The sequence below is a fragment of the Acinonyx jubatus genome, chromosome D1 (assembly GCF_027475565.1).
Source record: "Acinonyx jubatus isolate Ajub_Pintada_27869175 chromosome D1, VMU_Ajub_asm_v1.0, whole genome shotgun sequence".
In the NCBI taxonomy this organism is placed as follows: Eukaryota; Metazoa; Chordata; class Mammalia; order Carnivora; family Felidae; genus Acinonyx; species Acinonyx jubatus.
The window spans coordinates 49,252,866-49,271,073 of NC_069390.1; the positions used below are offsets into that span (position 1 = coordinate 49,252,866).

At 36.3% G+C, this 18,208-nt stretch overlaps 1 protein-coding gene across 10 annotated transcripts in view; it reads left to right on the forward strand.

Moving 5' to 3' along the window:
- STK33 (serine/threonine kinase 33) overlaps positions 1–18,208 on the forward strand; it is a 166,795-nt gene that overhangs the window by 24,257 nt on the left and 124,330 nt on the right. Inside the window, exons 2-3 of one of the 10 annotated variants that reach the window (XM_053203502.1) lie at positions 5,360–5,429; positions 7,570–7,676. The exons of 7 other annotated variants lie outside the window; for them this stretch is intronic. The gene's annotated coding sequence lies outside the window, so the exon portion shown is untranslated. Of the gene's footprint in view, positions 1–551; positions 681–5,359; positions 5,430–7,563; positions 7,677–18,208 lie in introns of those variants that run through there. 2 more of the 10 variants (XM_053203504.1, XM_053203503.1) reach the window with 2 other exon arrangements.

Genomic DNA, 18,208 nt, shown 5'->3' on the forward strand with positions numbered 1-18,208 from the left:
GAAGTGTACAGGGAGGTTCCATGTGCCGTTTACCCATTGTCCCCTGATATTAACATCTCAAGTAACTATAGTATACTGCCAATACTAGAAAACTGACATTGGTACAATCCAAAGAGTTTATTCTGTACATTTATTTGTGTGTGTGGGCATGTGTGGGTTTTGGAGGTTTTTGGAGGTTTTTTTTAAAAAATCATGTGTAGTTTTGTGTAGCCATCACTACAATCAAGACACTGAACTGTACCATCACCATAAGGCTCCCTGTGCTACTCCTTTATAGCCACACCCACCCCTCCTCCTATCTGTAATCCCTGACAACCACTAATTTGTTCTCCTCTTTATATTTTTGTTACTCTAAAAATGATATATAAATCGAATCATAAAGTATGCTACTTTTTGAGACTGGCTTTTTCCATTCAGCTTAGTTCCCGTGAGGTTCATCTGTCAAAGTTTGTGGCGTGTATTAATAGTTTGTTTCCTTTTTATTTCTGAGTAGTTTTCCTTGGTATGGATGCATCACAATTTGTTGAACTATTCACCTGTTGGAGAATATTTGGGGCATTTCCAGTTTTTGACTGGTACTAATTAAGCTGCTATGAACATTCATGTTTAGATTTCTATGTGAACACAAATGATCATTTCTTTGGAATAAATGCCCAAGAGTACAACTGCTAGGTTATATGGTAAGTCTGTTTTTTAGTTTTATTTTATTTATTAAAAAATTTTTTTTAATGTTTATTTATTTTTGAGAGAGTGAGAATGAGGGAGGGGCAGAGAGCAAGCGTGACACAGAATCTGAAGCAGGCTCCAGGTTCTGAGCTGTCAGCACAGGGCCTAATGCGGGCCTTGAACTCGTGAACCATGAGATCATGACCTGAGCCGAAGTCAGACGCTTAACTGACTAAGCCACCAGGTGCCCCTATCTTTTAGTTTTAAAAGAAACTGTCAAGCTATTTATCAGAGTGACTGTATCATTTTACATTTCCACCAACACTGTATGAGTGATCTAATTTTTCTTTCTGTTTTTCAAATTTTATTTATTTATTTAAGTAATTTCTACACCCAATGTGGGGCTTGAACTTACAACCCTGAGATCGAGAGTCTTCATCTCTTTGGACTGAGTCAGCCAGGCACCCCAATGAGTGATCTAACTTTTCACGTCCTCACATCATTTGGTAGTGTCATTATTTTTTATTTTAGCCAGTCTGATGGTGATATATCATTGTGATTTTAGTTCACATGTCCCTAATGGCCAGTGATATTGATCATCTTTTTATGTGCTTATTTGTCATTTGTGTAGCTTCTTTAGTGAAATGTCTGTTCATGTGTTTTACCCATTTTCTAATTGTATTTTTGAATGTTGGATTTTGAGAGTTATTTGCATATTCTAGATACAAGTCATTTGTCAGATGTATGATTTGCAAATATTTTCTCCAGGTCTATATGTTGCCTTTTTTAGACCCTTACCAAAGTCTTTCACCGAGCATAAATTTTTACTTTTGATGAGGTTAACTTATCAGTGTTTCCTTTTTATCTATATTGTTTTGAAAAACCTGGCATGCCAGTTTGGAGTTTGTTGAAATTCTTGGATCTGTGGATTTGTAGTTGTCATCATATTTATAAAATTTCCAGCCATTATTTCTTTATTTTTTCTGCTCTCCTTTTGATACCATTTATATGTATACTGGATGCTTGATATTGTCCTACAGGTCACTGAAGCCCTGTTTATTCCTATTTAGCCTTTTTATTTTCTCTCTGTGCTTCATTTTGGATAGTTCCTGTTGCTATGCCTTCACACTAACTGATCTTTCCTTTGGAAGTGTCTAATATGCTGTTAATCCTGCCTACTCTATTTTTTATTTCATGTATTATATTTTTCATCTGTGGAGATTCCTTGGGATCATTAAAAAAATCTTCCATTTATCTCTTAATCATCTTCATGTATTTCTCTATCCTTTTAAACATGTAGGGCATATTTATAATAGTTGTTTTAACATTTTTGACTGCTAGATCTATCACCTCTGTCATTTGGGGGCCATAAGCCTGCCAGCTTTTAACTGGATGTCAGACATTGTGACTTGCATGTTGTTGGTTGATAGGTTAAGTTGACTTCTTTACATAGTGCTGGATTTTGTTCTGGCATGCAGTTAAGTTGCTTGAAGTCATTTGAAGCCTTTTGAGACTTGCTTTTAAGTTTAGGGCAGTTGTTTCCACAGTATCTGTTGAAAAGACTTTTATAATTCATTGAATTACTTTGCCACCTTTGTTGAAAATCAGTTGACCTGAGCTCTATTCCATTGATTTCTTCCATGCCCCAATACCACAGTGTCTCGATCACTGTGCCTTTATATTGAGTCTTGAAACCAGGTAGTGTGAGTCCTCCAACTTTTTCTTTTTTAAGATTGTTTTATCTTTTCTGGGACCTCTGCCTTTATAAATACACTCTGGAATCAGTTTGCCAATTTCTATAAAATGTGCAGCGAAGTTGAGAGTTACAGAATAGACCTTGGTAAAATCCATACCTTCTGATGTTTCTTAGAAGTCATTTTGTGGGTCTTCTCTAGAAAATACTCCTTAGGAGGATTGGGCTTCATTCTACTTAAGCTTCCATATCTTTTAATTTCTAAAAAGGTGCTGTAATATATATACTGTCATATATCATTATTATATATACTAATAAATACTTTTCTTTAGGTCTTTGCCTGGGTATATTTGTTGCCTTGTATACTGAATTGTTATTGTTTCAATCTTAAAAATATAAGAGTTGATTTAGTACTAGAAAAACAAGAAAGTAACATAGCACATCATTGATTAAATCTGTCAACAAAGGATGTGTAAGAGAATTGAGCTATTTCCTCTGTAGTATCAGAATTGATCTTCCTTTTGCTGTATTATATTTTCTAGGCAGGTATTAGGGAAATATTCAGGGACACAGTTTTTATGGCACTGTACTTAATGAAATATCAGTACTGTAATGAAGAAGCATTGTTGCTTTTATATTTATAAATAAGCTTGAGTTTCCCAAAAACTTCAAACAGGCTATATTTTGCTGTTATCTTAAAATATATGCTTAATAGTGTTACATTTCTTGGTTACTTTAAATGATTTTTTCTAGAAATCATTTACCTAACCATATTGCAGTATTCATTTTTGCAATTATTTTTGAGTTGTGGTTTTACGTATATAAAACATTATCCACAATTTATGATTCCAGTTACATAAATTGGTCCTTTTAGTCTCTTGTAGTAAATACATGTAGATGTTATGAATAAGATCTTAGAGGAACTTTTATGTCATTTTAATGGGCTCATGTTTGTATTGAATAACTGAATTGCAACTTTTAATTTCAGTCTGGAATGTTCACAGAATAAAATATTTGAATTAACTGAAATGAATTAGGGCACCTCAGGACAGTGATGGAAAGAACTAAGAACTATATTCATTTTATTAGAGTGATCATATTGTTTTATGAGAAAACAAGCCATTTTGCTCTGGATGGCAATTATTTGCAGTGAAGAAGTACCTTGGAATTATAGATCATTTTTCAGTTTTATGGGCATTTCTGTCAGCTGAAAATAATTGCTGATTTGGGCTTTCCTTGGAGCAAGAGGTGGAAATTATTTTATTAACTTTGTATGGAGGCAGCTTTTAGTTATTAATTAGATATATTACTCTGGAAGCAGTGGAATATTGTTTTCTGAAGTTTAGAATTCTGTAATATAAGCCTAATAAAAGAGTAAGTCGGTTGTAGAAAAGTGCTACATGTGTGATTCAGAGAATCTGAGGCTGATGATGATTTAGTGTGCAGCAAGGTGCTAATTGTATTTGCTACAGACATTGAGTAAAAAGGAGTTCAAAGCCTGAAAGATCCAGGTGGATTTGGCTGTTGTTTTAAAAGATAGTATGTGGTGTTCTTCATTATGTTCATATTGGGACTATAAAAAGACTTTCCAGTATTTCCCACAAAATGATAATCAGGTATAGTTCCCTTCCTTCTGATCCCCGCCTGCCCCCCGCCCCCCGCTGTTATATTATATACAGGCATAACTCATGAATTTCTGGAAATGGAGGACTAACTGGATTGGTGCTATATTGGTTTGTTATAGCCTAATCCCTTAAGAAATGTGTACCTGTCAGGACTCTTGGTTTTCTTCATATCCTCTGAAATTATGCTATGACTCCAACCACCTTGTAACAGCTACAAATCACAATAATGAATAATTTTATGTCACTGAGCTGTGTACCACACAGTGTTATAGATACTTTCCATATATTGACTCATTTGACCCTCACGTCAATTCTGTGAGGTAGGGTAATATTATTTTTTTTTTCCATTTTACAGATGGAAACTGAGACAAACATTGTCAGCTGGAAAGTGACAGAAGTGAGCTATGAAATAAATTCTCTGCTCTTAATCCTATTCTTTCATGTTTAGCTCAAATTGATTAAGAAATCCCAAGTAACATTTTATTAACAGCACTTTAAACATCATTAACAGTATCATAAGTTTGACAACTCCGACTTTGTATTAAAGACATCTCCAAAAAGCTTGTTTGGTAATTTCTTTAATTTCCACTAGAGGTCAGTCTGTCATTTGGCAATGCCAATATTGTCTGCTTCCTGTTCTTGGAAGTGCAAAATTTCAAGTATACTAAGTTAAAGAAGTGTGCTCTGAAAGAAACTTGGGTAGCAGGATACATTTTGAATTAGAAACATAATGAAAGAGTCATCTTTATAGTAATAAAGGCATATATGACCATTATAAGACCCAATATTGGCTCAATACTGTATTTGCAGAATTTAATAAAGATATCCTAGGAGATGATAACTGGCAGAGAAAAGGCTAATGACCTTGACCTTTCTTTATTGCCTCTAAACTAATCACATATTAAATATTCGACCAATTTTGGGTTGCTGGTACTTCAAATCCCATTTAATTCTTTCAAGGATGTAGAATTTACCCTGAGAGTAATGAAATAGTGAAATTATTGAAATTGTTCACTAATAGATACTCTCTGGTGATTTTAATGCAATATGGGTCTAAGAATTTTTTAAAGTAGCCTAGAGACTTTTATTTCTCAGCTTTCAAGTTTTAGAAATAACAAGGTATTGAATTACGATGCAGAAACCAAGAGTCTTCATTTGGAAGCAACATTTTGAGGCAACTTCTGTGGTTGTAAAATAGGAATGCCATATTTTGGAAGATCCCAAATAGTTATTTGGAGACTCTGTCATGGTGCCAAGTACAGAGTAATTTAACCAGCAATGTTAGTTATATGTAAGAAATGGTTTTGGCTACTGCAGGTTAAATAGACTTTTAGGTAGCCTTGAAACTAATGGAAACAATCTGACTTGACTTCAGATTTGTCACACTGGAAATGAATGGCAACATGCAGAAGAGGCCAGGCCAAGGAGGGGATTTACACAGGAAGGTAGGTCAGCAGAGTTTGTAGGTCTGGAAGGGGAAGAAGTTAAATCCAGGGGATTGTTGGAAGAGAGAGGGAAGAGAGGCCTGCACATAGAGAGAGATAGGCAGAAGCAGACAGGATATTGGGCCTCCAAGTATACAAGTTACATCTAAGACCCTAGATTCTTCAGAGGTAGCAGAGAACCACTGAGCCGAAGGTAAGAAAGAGTTGGTGATTCCTAACAGTACCTTTCCCTTGCTGAGTACTTAATACATGTCAGGTACTGTGGGAAGATACTTTGTATATATTATCTTATTTTCTTCTTATCTTATAAAGCAGATTCTTATCCCCTTTTATAGAGAAGATGACTGAGGCTCAGAGAGTTTCAGTAACTTGCCTGAGGTCATACAGCTTATAAATGGCTGGGCTGAGATTTGAACCCAGGGCTTTGTGATTCCAGCTATGAAGTTGTGCTTCCTGATGCAGAAGATATTTCTTTTCTGCCTCAGTTTTATGCTTCCTGCAGGGTAGGGACAGTCATAGGCTTACATCCAATGGGAAATTAACCCCATGGGTAAGCCCCAATTATAGCAAAAGTCGAGGGTTATAGCTTCCAGGGAGGCGGGAGTGGGTATATTTTTGTTAAAAATGTGAAGCTTCTTCACCTCTGCCTATATTCACAGTAAAGACCTATATTCTCCACATAGCAGTGATTAGGTGGTGGTGAATCTATCCCTTGTACTTCTCACTACTTTGTTGTTTTTTTTTTCCTCTCCTAAAATCCACTAATTATCTTACTAGGTGTTCTCTCTGTTGGCTTGGTTTTTCATAAATGACACTACTGGAGGTGCCCTCTCAAGGACTTTCTAGAGTCTTAATAGGAAGAGTAGTGGGCCAGCCTAAAAGGAAGTTTAGGGATCACTAATTTGGTCTGTCAGTATACTTTTGTCACTTTATTTTTACACCTGCAGGCAGCAGTGCTTCTGAGATCTTTTGGTTCTTTAAAGATAGCTTTGATCCTAGATCTCTTTCTGCTTGGGATATGTTTTTGAAGGGCTGAGGACAGAATGTCAGCTTTCTTCTCCCAAAGGCACCCGTTGCTGAATTTCCCCTATAATCTGGGGCTTTCATCATTTCCTCCATGTTGATGGTGGCACTAGACCTGGGGAATAGCATTTATCTTTTGTTTTTTGACCTAAGTGACAGGTTAATGGTGAAAGGGCCATCAGCTAAGAATGCTTTTAATAAGGCCCTCTTTTTTGTGGTCTAGCCAGGGTCTATCTATGGTCAACTGCTAAAAGTATTCCCCAAGTTCTCTTGCTTTTTTCATCTGAAGTTGCTTGAAGGTGATACTTAGGAAGAGTACATCCACATGCTGTACAAGGGCAAGCAAAAGCTGTATTTCTTTATATAGCTTTTAATCTCTTGGTTAAAACTTTGATTTATTTTTGACAAAATAATATAGAATTCTTAACCTAGCAGTATAGCCTAACACTGGATCCACAAGTGCCAGAATTCCCTTCTAAGTCTTTAGCAGAATTCTATGAGCCCAAAGTGCCTACTTTCTTCCAAGAGGCTTTTGGGATTGAATTTACTAATCCCTGTTTTTAATCCATAAATGCCCACAGTAAGCTCTCTCTCCTAATTGCTATTTCATAGAGAAATAACACATTTGATGGGACTTTCCCTATCATCCAAATCCATGAACCTGCTTGCACCCATTCACTCTTCCTCAAATAGCTTCCCAACTCCCTTTCCTACTCATTTCCTATATCTTACAACTAAAGTCATATTACAAATTCAAATCAGATAATTTCACTCTTAAGACTTATATGTTACTTTGCATTGCCCTCAGGATAAAGCCTGAAATCTTTAATGTAGACTCAAGGCCCTATAGGAGACGGCCCTTGCCTCTCTCACCATCTTTGACAGCGGCATAGCCCTTCTTCACAGTCCAGCCATTCTGGTCCCCTTTGGTTTCCTCAAGTCTGTCACGTTCCTACCTGGATTCTCCTTTTGGAATGTATTCTTTGCTTCCCCTAGCTAACTGCTCATGGGCCTTCAGATCTCTGCTCAGGTATCAGTCTTTAGAAGAGACCCCAATGTAGTCAGATCTCTTAATTATCAACTTAATTGCATTTTTCCTACATGTTTTTATTGCCAGAAATTTCACTATCTCTCTGTTGAGGACTCTCCCTTCACTTTATGTGTTGTCTAAGGACTTGGACATTCCGAAGGAGTGTACCAGGTAGAGAGTGAATTGGAAATCTGGTAAGTACAATAGAGCTGTTGCTGATAAAGACTTGTTGTTGAAGACTGGTCCTGCATAGCCCAAGGAATAAATTATCTGTTATGTTGGAATGACCTGTCCAAACCACAGAATGTGTCATTGGTTGATACTCATACACTCAGTCATTGCTCCTCAAAGCATAATCTTGTGTTTATGGTGGTTATAGGCGGGGCCAGAGTCACTTGTCACTCTTCATGAACACTTGGGTTGAGTTGAACGAGAGTCACCAACTCAGACAGCCCCTGCCTAGCAACTACTCTTTCAGTGACACTTGCATCCCTTCTTGCCAGAAGACTTTGGTCATGGCCATGTCAGGTTTACCCCAGCAGATTTTCCTAACTTGGAATTCCAAGGAATACTCTCAGAAGGCCTATGGGCTTTGCATTCCAAGAATCAGGGTAGTTATTTTTAGGTTCTACAGCTAAAAAAAGTTCTATTACATCCAGGGTACTTACTTATCTTGCCGTCTGTCACCAAGAGAGGCAAATCTAAGGGATTCTTTACAAAATGAAGAAACTTAGTCTCAAGGAGCCTTTTGCCTCTCCCCGTACTGAGAAGCACCACAGAAATTTTTAGCTAAAATAATTTAATCCATACCTCTTGGGCACTCTATTTAATCTCTGCTTTAACAACCACCCTTTTACTACTTATTGATCTATTATCCTTGTAATTATTTGTTTAAAACCTGTCTTCCTTGCTATAAGTTCCAAGAAGGTAGGAACTATTTCTGCCTTCTTCACTTCAGTGCCTTTCAAAGTGGTTTGCACATTGTTAACATTCCATGCATATTTGATGAGTGAATGGATTGTAAGTTTTTCAAAATAGATTTTAATAGTAACTATGACTTCTAAAGATTCAGGAGATATTTAGAAAAGTAAAGGCAGTTAAACATATTCCCCAGCATGGAACTAATTAAAACTCAACAAATATAATGAAAATACAAAGAAAAGTTCCGTGAAACTAGGAGATGTTTCAGTTCTAGGCTGTGGACTGATTTCTAAGAGGTAGAGTGAAATATGGATCAAATCTAGGAAGGAAGCTAAAAGCTGATATACACTTCTCTAGATTGTAAACAGAGTGAAATTAAGTGAATTTCACTGAAAGAAAGTGGAGGGCCTTGAATGCCTATCCTATGAGGTTTAGGAGTTGGAGCAGACTGTGTGAAAAATTGGCAAGTCTCTAAGAGAGCTAGTTCCCTATTTCAGAATAGAGGGAGAGTTGAGGCTTAGCGAACAGTATTTTTTTTATACTCAGCTTCTAACCTATAGTGAAATGAGGGAGAAGAAAGAGGAAGAAATGAGCTTTGCAGAAGTTGAGCAGAATCAAATGAACAAACAATAAATTAGCAAACCAAAGTTGGCTAAATTGCTTTACCCTAATTATACAGATGAAGTGCATTTCAGATTAAGAATTATTTCGGGGGAAAAAAAGAATTATTTCAGGAAATAGAAATTCCAGGAAAATACATCTATATTCACTCAAATAATATGAAGGGAACATAGGATTTTTAAAAATTGAAATTAAGGAAAAGAAGGCAATTCTTTTCCAGTGGTGACGGTCATGGGATGTGAGGCTTTGGAGCTGTTGGAAGCCACTCCCTGACTCAAGGAGGAAGTTGGTCTGTCTCTGATAGTAAGGGCCAGTCAACACTATAGAAGCAATTAAAATAAAAGATAAGAGAGAAACCACCTTGGTTGAGATAAAAAGGCGTGATGTTGGTGGCGTTGGAGTGTGTGGTTTTAGTTATCCCTGAGGCCCTGATGCTTTGTATGCATTTCCTAGAGACAGATGAGGTACTCCAGTATCCTTACAATACATTTCTTTTATCTGAGCCAGTTCAAGTTAGCCTTCTACCATTTGATAAATGCTTGCAACTAGAAGTTTTATATAATATAATATACATAATAAAGACAGGTAGAGAAGATCCAACATATGAATTATTGGTGTGCCTAACAGAGCAGAACAAATGAACAGAAAAAAATGAAATATATGGTAGAAAAAAAACTTTTAGAAATTAAGGAAATTCATAATACATAGAATCAAAAAGGCACGTGGTTCTAGGAAAAACTGAAACAGGATAATACCAAATAAGCACGTGATAAGAAAGCTAGCATGCTTCAAGGTTAAGAAGAGAATCTTCTGGGAATCTGGGAATAAAAAGCAAGTCACTCAAAAGGTGGAAAATCAGACTGACCTTAAATGTCATGGTGATAGTCAAAGCCAGGAGGTAGTGATTAAGTGTTGTTTCTAGAGCTTTGGTGGCGTATATGTGGGAAGACTTGATACCTAGTCAAGCTATTGCTTATATAGAAAGGTATTAAACAATATTCTCAAACATCCAAGGACCTAGATCCTGAAAAACTACCTAACGAATCAAATTAGTCATTTATTTGACAAATAAGGAAAATAAGGAATGGAGAAGCATATGATGGTCTTCGGAAGGATTGGCAGGGCAATTCACTTAAATGTTGAACTAAGTCAAATCTGAATAACTGCATTTTGTGAAAACAGAAGAAAATGTAAGGGGTATACAATTAATAGTGAAAAAGAATTTATAACAAATGTAAGTTGGGGGAAGACAGAAGAGGCAAAGGTATATGTAAGTGTGTGAACTCATTTTTCTTAGTGGAGAGAGAGTGAGTAGATACAGCCTAAAGTTGATGAATTTACTGGTCTGAGGTGAAATCTTGGCTCTGCCACATACCAGCTGTGTAACTTCAGATAAGTTTGAACTTCATCTGTAGTCACAGAATCTTCATCTGTATCATGGAGATAATGACACTACCAACCTGCTAAGGTTGTGAGGATTAAATGCAATAATGTATGTGAAGTGCTCAGAACAGTGCCTAGCCCAGAGTAAGCATTCGCTAACAATTACTGTTATTTACTGTTACTATTTAAAAAGAAAATATGGGCAGATAGTTTTATAATCTTAGGACAGAGGTAGTCTTTCTAGGCATAACTTTAAGCCCAGAGACCATAAAGGAAAAGGTGAATAATTTCATCTCATAAAAAGTAAAACCTTTTGCATGGTAAAATCACTGTGATAAGAGTCAGTGAACAAAGACTCAAGTAGGGAAGAATAATTGCAATATACTTTACAGAAGGGTTGATATTGTTAATATTCAGGGATCACTGATAAGTCAGCAAGAAAATATGAGCAACCAGGGCAAAAATGGGTGATCTGAATGAACAAACATTTTACAGAAAAATAAAAATTTTTGAAAAAATTCATAGTCTCTCTTATCATTGAAGAGGTAGAAATTAAAACCAGATGCCATTTTTTTCATTTATGAAATTGACAGTGATAAGTTTGAAAATATTTAATGTTAGGGTGTGGTGAAATGGGCATTCTCACATCCTTTCTTGAGGGCAATTTGGCATTTATCAAAATTAGAAATGTTCACACCATTTATCTCAGCAATGCTACTTCTAAGAATATATTCTGCAAATATATTTTTCTTAGAGTACAAGGATATATGTGAAAGGCTATTGTTTATAGCATTGCTTAAAAGAGAAACAACTTGGAAACAATTTACTTGACTACTGATGTGAGTTTGTTAAATAGCTTAAGGTGCTTACATTCCTTGGAATATCATATAGCCATTAAAACAGAAGCTGTATAAATATATATACTGATAATGGAAAAGTGGCCAGGCTATAATATTTACAGAAAAAAGTTATATAAGACTAGATACAGTGTTACCTTATTTACTAAAAATAATACATAATTTATTCATATAAATGCATAGAAAATTTCTAGAATGTTACACAAGAACCATTAAAAGTAGTTGTGTCTGAGGTAGAGAATGGAGATGTTGTAAACATTTGTTTTCATTTTACACCCTCTGGATTCTTCCAGTCTTCATTATAACAATCATCTTTTAATTTTATGGTAATTAAAGAAAGATAATCTTCCATTGACTGGTGACTGTATTGGTTTTGAAAGTGGAATTCAATATTTTGGGAATAAAATTATTTGGGGGTAGATAGCAAAACAAATCAACTAAGTTCAACGAATGTTTGTTCAACAAAAATTAAGTAAGCCCCAACTTTGCATGAAGGACAGAACTGACTGTTCTTGATGCTTACAAACCTGGGGAACATATAAGGCTTGATAAATGCTATAAATAGAGATTCAGACATTTCTCCTAGAGGTTGCGTTTTCCTAATTAAAACCAGATGAAATGAGATATGTTTGCAAACACTGTGTTCACTACATGACCATTGTTGTGATACCAACCTAGAAACTAGTACCAAGGACAAAAACAGTGCTATTGCTAAGCTTTGTGAATTAGGCTATGCCAGATTGTTGGCTTTGGGTTTGGGTTATCATCATAAAGGCTGCTGGTGGTATAGAGAAGATGTGAGCCGGTATGGTAATGATAATACTGATGCTAGGAAAAGAAGATCCAGCATTCCTGACCAAAAAACTAGATTTGATCAAATGTTGTATTTACCAGTGATGTTTAGATTTTATGTCACTATATACTTATGACTGTAAAGGCAATGATTTTATGAAGAAGATTGTACCTTCATGGAGCCAAGCAGATCCCAGCATTTCCGAGTTTGGCCATATAATTTAGACAAATCATTTAGAAATTGCGACTTTTTTCTACTAGCGAATCTGTGATTTTTCAAAATCTTGTGATTCCATTGAACTCAAGATATTTGAACAATGGGAAATGATTGCAGTATCCAGTTGGCATTGGCTGTTTGATTCTAAATACCCACATAGGTCTGCTATTAATGCTTGTTTTGAAAACCTGAATTTGCTGCAGTGTAATTGATATATTAAGAAACAATTTAAGCATAAATGAATTTTGTATTTGCTTATGCACAATTTTGTCAGCAAGAAATCCCAGGTGAGGGGCGCCTGGTTGGCTTAGTTGGTTAAACGTCCGACTCTTGATTTAGGCTCAGGTCATGATCTCACGGTTTGTGAGTTCGAGCGGTGCGATGGGCTGTGCACTGACAGTGCAGAGCCTGCTTGGGATTCTCTCTCTCTCCCTCTCTCTCTGCCTCTCCCTTGCTCACTCTCTTTCTCTCTCTCTCTCTCTCAAAATAAATAAATAAACTTAAAAAAAAAAAAGAAGCACCAGGTGAACATAAAATACTGCAACTAGTTGAACTGAGCAGTGTAGGAATACAAAAAATGGCATGTGCTCACATCTGGGATATCCACCAGCTACCTCAGTTAGAGTGTCATGAGCCACACCGACCTGCAGCTGGTGTCACATCTTTCCCTCTGATTTCAGATAACCTTTCCACAACTTAGCAATTAACTCACAAACTACAGCCTTCCAAGCACTCACATCTGCAAGCAAACTTCAGGTCTTTTTCAAGGTAAGGTACCATATATATGTATTTCTTAACCGTTTAACATGTATAAAGATGTGCTACCTTTTTTCCTAGGTTCCTATCTTTTGTGTGTGTGTCACTGACAAAGTTTTTGAGTATTGTATCCCTAACTGCATTTCCCTCATAAGTCCTGTGTTTTCTGTTGTGTGATTTTTACATAGTGTAGTGATTTTTAGGAACATAGATGACTCTGTATAACAAAAATGACTTCCTCCTCAAACAAATCTATGCTGATCTCTTTTTTTCTTTTCATTTTAAGTTTATATGGTGCACCTGATTTGCAAAATTTACATGCACAAACACTCCCTAATGGGTTATGGAAATTATATTTTTCCTTCTGTTGCGGGTGCTCCATTGTACCAAGTTAGCCCAGCATTTCCAGGGTTAAGCCAACTTCTCTAGTTCCTTACTGACAGTTGGTCAGGGAGTTTACATATACTAATGAATTGGGTGATTTTTCTAAATTAAAATTTTGCAAAGGGCTTCATCTTTATCAGGATCCCAAGCGCACATGTTGAACTCCTTTGGACTTCTCTAGACCTCTGTTCGTTACTCTGCTAATTTTCTATACATTTATTATTATATGAAGAAAATAACATAACAAGTTCGTAGCGTGAAACACAAAGGTGCAAGTAGCATGTGATTGAAAACCACATATTTATTATTTGGAAATGAAGTACTTGTGAGGAAGCTTAGCCATCTTTCTTTGAGGGTTTTGTCGACTCCAGTGATGATTTAATTTAATATAAAATCTTTCATGTTGAATGTTGAAGTTCTTTTTGAGGTTCCAGCATGATAGCATAGTCACAACAAATACATAATCACCTTCCTGACCTCTGACTTACAATGCTTACTTACCCTGTACTTAGATTCTGTTCCTTATTCCAGTTGACTCACTAGTTGCCTTATGAATTATTTCTGTAAAAGTATGAGAAGTAAGAGTGTCTGTTTTGGCTTGAATACCTGGTTTAAGATTTACTTTGCTGAAGTATAGACTTCTACTCAAATTTTAGAAGATAGGAATTTGGCCTTAAGTTGAAATTTACGAATTCTTTTAATGTTTTCTCTCTGAAAGAATCTTTGCCATTTTAGCAAAGGGGCATTACAGTCGTGACCTTAAAATATCTTCTCTTCTTTTTCATTCATTCATTCTTCAGAGAACAAATATTTGTTAAGTGCCTACTATGTGTGGTGCTGTTTTATATCTGGAGAATATGGTGATGAGTGAAGATAGTCCTGTCCTTCCTCTCATAATCTGATGGGGGAGATAGACGTTAATCAATTACTGACCAAAATGTGTAATTACAGATTGTGATAAGTGCCATGAAGAAAAAAGTACAAGTTCCTTTGGAACAGAGAAAAACCAGCGAGACCTAATTCGGATAAGTGATTAAAAAAGGCCTTTCTGAGGAAGTGACATTTAAACTGAGACCTACAGGATAAGGAGTTTACCGGAAGGGAAAGGGGGTGGAAGGATTTCCAGGCAGAGGCAAGAGGTTTTGTGATATCATTTTATAGTACTTATGACCTTTTTAGATGCTTATATAATTAGGTACTAGTCTATGAGCAAGACAGTTTATAGAGCTGTGTTACTGAAAAGATGCATATAAATTACATTTTTATAAATGAATTCCTGAATTCCTGCAGGCTTACATTATACTCACTGTGCTATATCATCTGCATTTGATTGATGTTCAGTTACTTCAATTACTGCTAGATTGATATTTCTGAAGCACAACTTTGATGATGCTTTCTCCTGCTCAGAAATCTTTACCAGCTCCCCAATTACCCAATAAAGTGCGGACTTCTCAGCCTTGTGGTCAAACTTTTCCAAATTGGTCCTAGTGTCAATATCCTCTTTCATCTTTAATCACTCCTCTTTTGGCAGTGCTCCGTGTTAGCCAACAGAATTTCTGGATGAGCATGGATGCTTTCTTATATGTCCACCTTCACTTGTGTGGTTTCTCTTTCCTTGCCATCTGTTTACCTCCTTCTAAGATGGTGCAAGACCCATGCATATTTCCAGACCCATCTCACATGTTACCATCTAATCTCAGTGTCTTTCTCTGATCACCCTGGCTGGAAGTCACTTCTTTTTCTTCTCACTTCTTATGACATTTTATTTTTACTGCTCTTGAGTCACTTCTTCTTACTTTGTTTTGAAGCTGTTTCTAGGCATGTCGTATCTTCCCCGCTAGACTTGTAAGCTTCTTGAGGCCAAAACCTGTGATGGACAAGTCTTTGCTTTTCTCCCTGTGCCTGATACAGTCCCTTGCAATTGTAGGCTCCAAATAAAACTTTTGGAAGGAATTTATAAGTTAATTATTGGTTGCTACATTTCCCTTCAAAAGTAGTTAATGATGTCTAAACAGATGCATCAGGGAACTGATATATACAAGAATCCTTTGTAATGTTAGTAATCCTAAATTCAGATTTTCTTACAAAGGGATACTACTTGTTTGGGATGTTTATAGGTCTTTTTGCCCATTTCAGTGACATTGATTCACAGAGATTATTTCAGATTCATAAGTGGTGCTGTCATTTCCATTTTTGCCTCCCTTTTGAAGGTTTGCATGCTCATTTAGCCGTAAAAAAGAATGAAAAGAACAAATCAACACCCTCTCTGGTTGTTGATACCCAGCGGGGAGAAATAGATTTGAAAGCATGTCTAGGTAATGTATTTATTTTGATTGTTTTGGGTTTTCCAAGTGAATGTGGCTTTAAATGAGTTTGGAATAGTCCCATATAGAATTTCGTTATTCATTGGTTCATTTGGACCTATACCTCTGGTAAACAACTTCCTATTTCTAACTTTTTATTGAGAAGTTGTGCCCTTCATTTCTGTCTGAATAAACATTTGAACAGCTTTTAGATTGCTCTTCAACGTATAACTGTAAGACCATGTCATGGCTTTAGTTGATGTAATCCTTAGAGTTTTTTTCTACTGAAATAACATCATCTCAGGCGATATTTGAATATACAGGATGGTGATATATTTCTCATAGAAACATTTGTCTTCAAGAATAATCTAAGCAAAGTATAGTTGCAGAATAATGTGGAAATGTTTATAATTGACACAGTATTTGTAATTAACATTATTTTGGCTGGAAGCATGTCTTTGTAAGTCTCAGTTATATTCATTTTTTTCCCTTTTGTAAATGGTAGCTTTTTAAAAGAGAAATTAGGGGCACCTGGGTGGCTCCATCAGTTAAGCGTCTGACTTCAGCTCAGGTCATGATCTCACGGTTCATGAATTCGAGCTCTGCATCGGGCTCTATGCTGACAGCTCAGAGCCTGGAGCCTGCTTTGGATTCTGTGTCTCCCTCTCTCTCTGCCCCTCCCGGCTCATGCTCTGTCTATCTCTCTCTCAAAAATAAATAAAACATTAAAAAAAACCCCAAATTAAGAGAGAAATAATTTAGGAATTCTTCATCTTTATGATTAGCTCTGTTGTTCTTAAAATTTAACCCTGGAATAGTATATGATTCAGTATAAATTAGTGAATATATGTGAATTATCAGAGGGTCTTTTTCCTTGAATATATGATTTACTTTTCATATAAAATTGTAAAAAATTTGAAAAATTTAAAAAAGTTATAAGGAAAAAATAAAATGTATTCATAATTCCTCTTCAGAAACAATCATCATCCTAGGTATTCGTTAATGAAAATCAGTCCCTAGCTATGTAACAGTAAAGACTACATATAAATCTGGGTTAAAAAATATAAAAATCTGGCTTCCTCCCTGGAGACAGTTTTCATATTAGATTAAGTTGGGGACTCTAGAATTTTTCTTTTTTTCTTTTTTAAAATTTGTATTTATTTTTTGAGAGAGATAGAAACAGAGCATGAGCTGGGGAGGGGAAGGGAGAGAGGGAGACACAGAATCCAAAGCAGGCTCCAGGCTCTGAACGGTCAGCACAGAGCCCGATGCAGGGCCTCAAAGGCACCCACTGTGAGATCACGACCTGAGCCAAAGTTGGCTGAAGTCGGATGGACAGACACTTAACCGACTGAGACACCGGGTGCCCCTAGGGGGCTCTATAATTTAAAAAATTTCTTTATGATTGTTTTGACTTGGAAATTGTGAATGACTGTTTAGTAGGAAGGTCATGTGACATGAGCCTTTTAAGCTTTTCTAGTTACATCGTTCCCATGATGAGTATATTCTAAAGACTATTTGTTTTAGTTATTTAATCCTGACTTGTGAATTTTAATTTTTTTTTAATGTTTTTTTTTGACAGAGAGAAAGACAGAGCGTGAGTGGGGGAGGGGCAGAGAGAGAGAGGGAGACACAGAATCTGAAGCAGGCTCTAGGCTCCGAGCTATCAGCACAGAGCCCCACGCGGGGCTTGAACTCACAAACTGTGAGATCATGACCTAAGCCGAAGTCAGACGCTTAACCAACTGAGCCACCCAGGTGCCCCCTGACTTGTGAATTTTAACTACTTTGGTTTATCAACAAATGTGGCCAAGTAAAATAATAGTGTTTCAATTCCCATAGTTAAAAACTATGCATTTTTGAGCTGTTAATCACCAAAGGCATTTGAAAATGTATTCATCTGCTAAATTGAGTAACAGTTAAATCGTCAATGTAGTGTCTCTCTTTTGGATTCCTTGGAATCATGGCATAGGTCAAGATCCTTGGTAAACATGTGACTTTCATTTAGTCATATTTGACACTAGGGGGAAATCATGAATGACTAGATAAAGATCTTGAGGCTAGGCGTAGGGTCTGTACTAGGCAGCATCAAATTGAGAGAGGTAATAAGAAGCTTTAAAAAGTAAAAACTAAATCATTTTGTTTATTAAGGTTCATTCATTCATTCAGAAATTTGATTTCATTTGATTGCGTGCTTGGTATTATTTTATATCAGGGTTTCCCAGCCCTGGAACTATTGACATTTTGGACTGGATGACTCTTTGTTGTGGGGTTGTCCTGTGCATTGTAAATGTTTAGCAGCATCCTTGGCTTCTACCCTCAGATGCCAGTAGGGCTCACCCAGTTGTGACGATTAAAAATGTTCCCAGGCATTGCCAAATGTCCCCCAGCGGGCAAAAATCACCTCTGGTTGAGAACCACTGTTTTAGATGAACATTTAAAAAAATTATTTTTAACATTTATTATTGAGAGACAGAGAGAGACAGAGCATG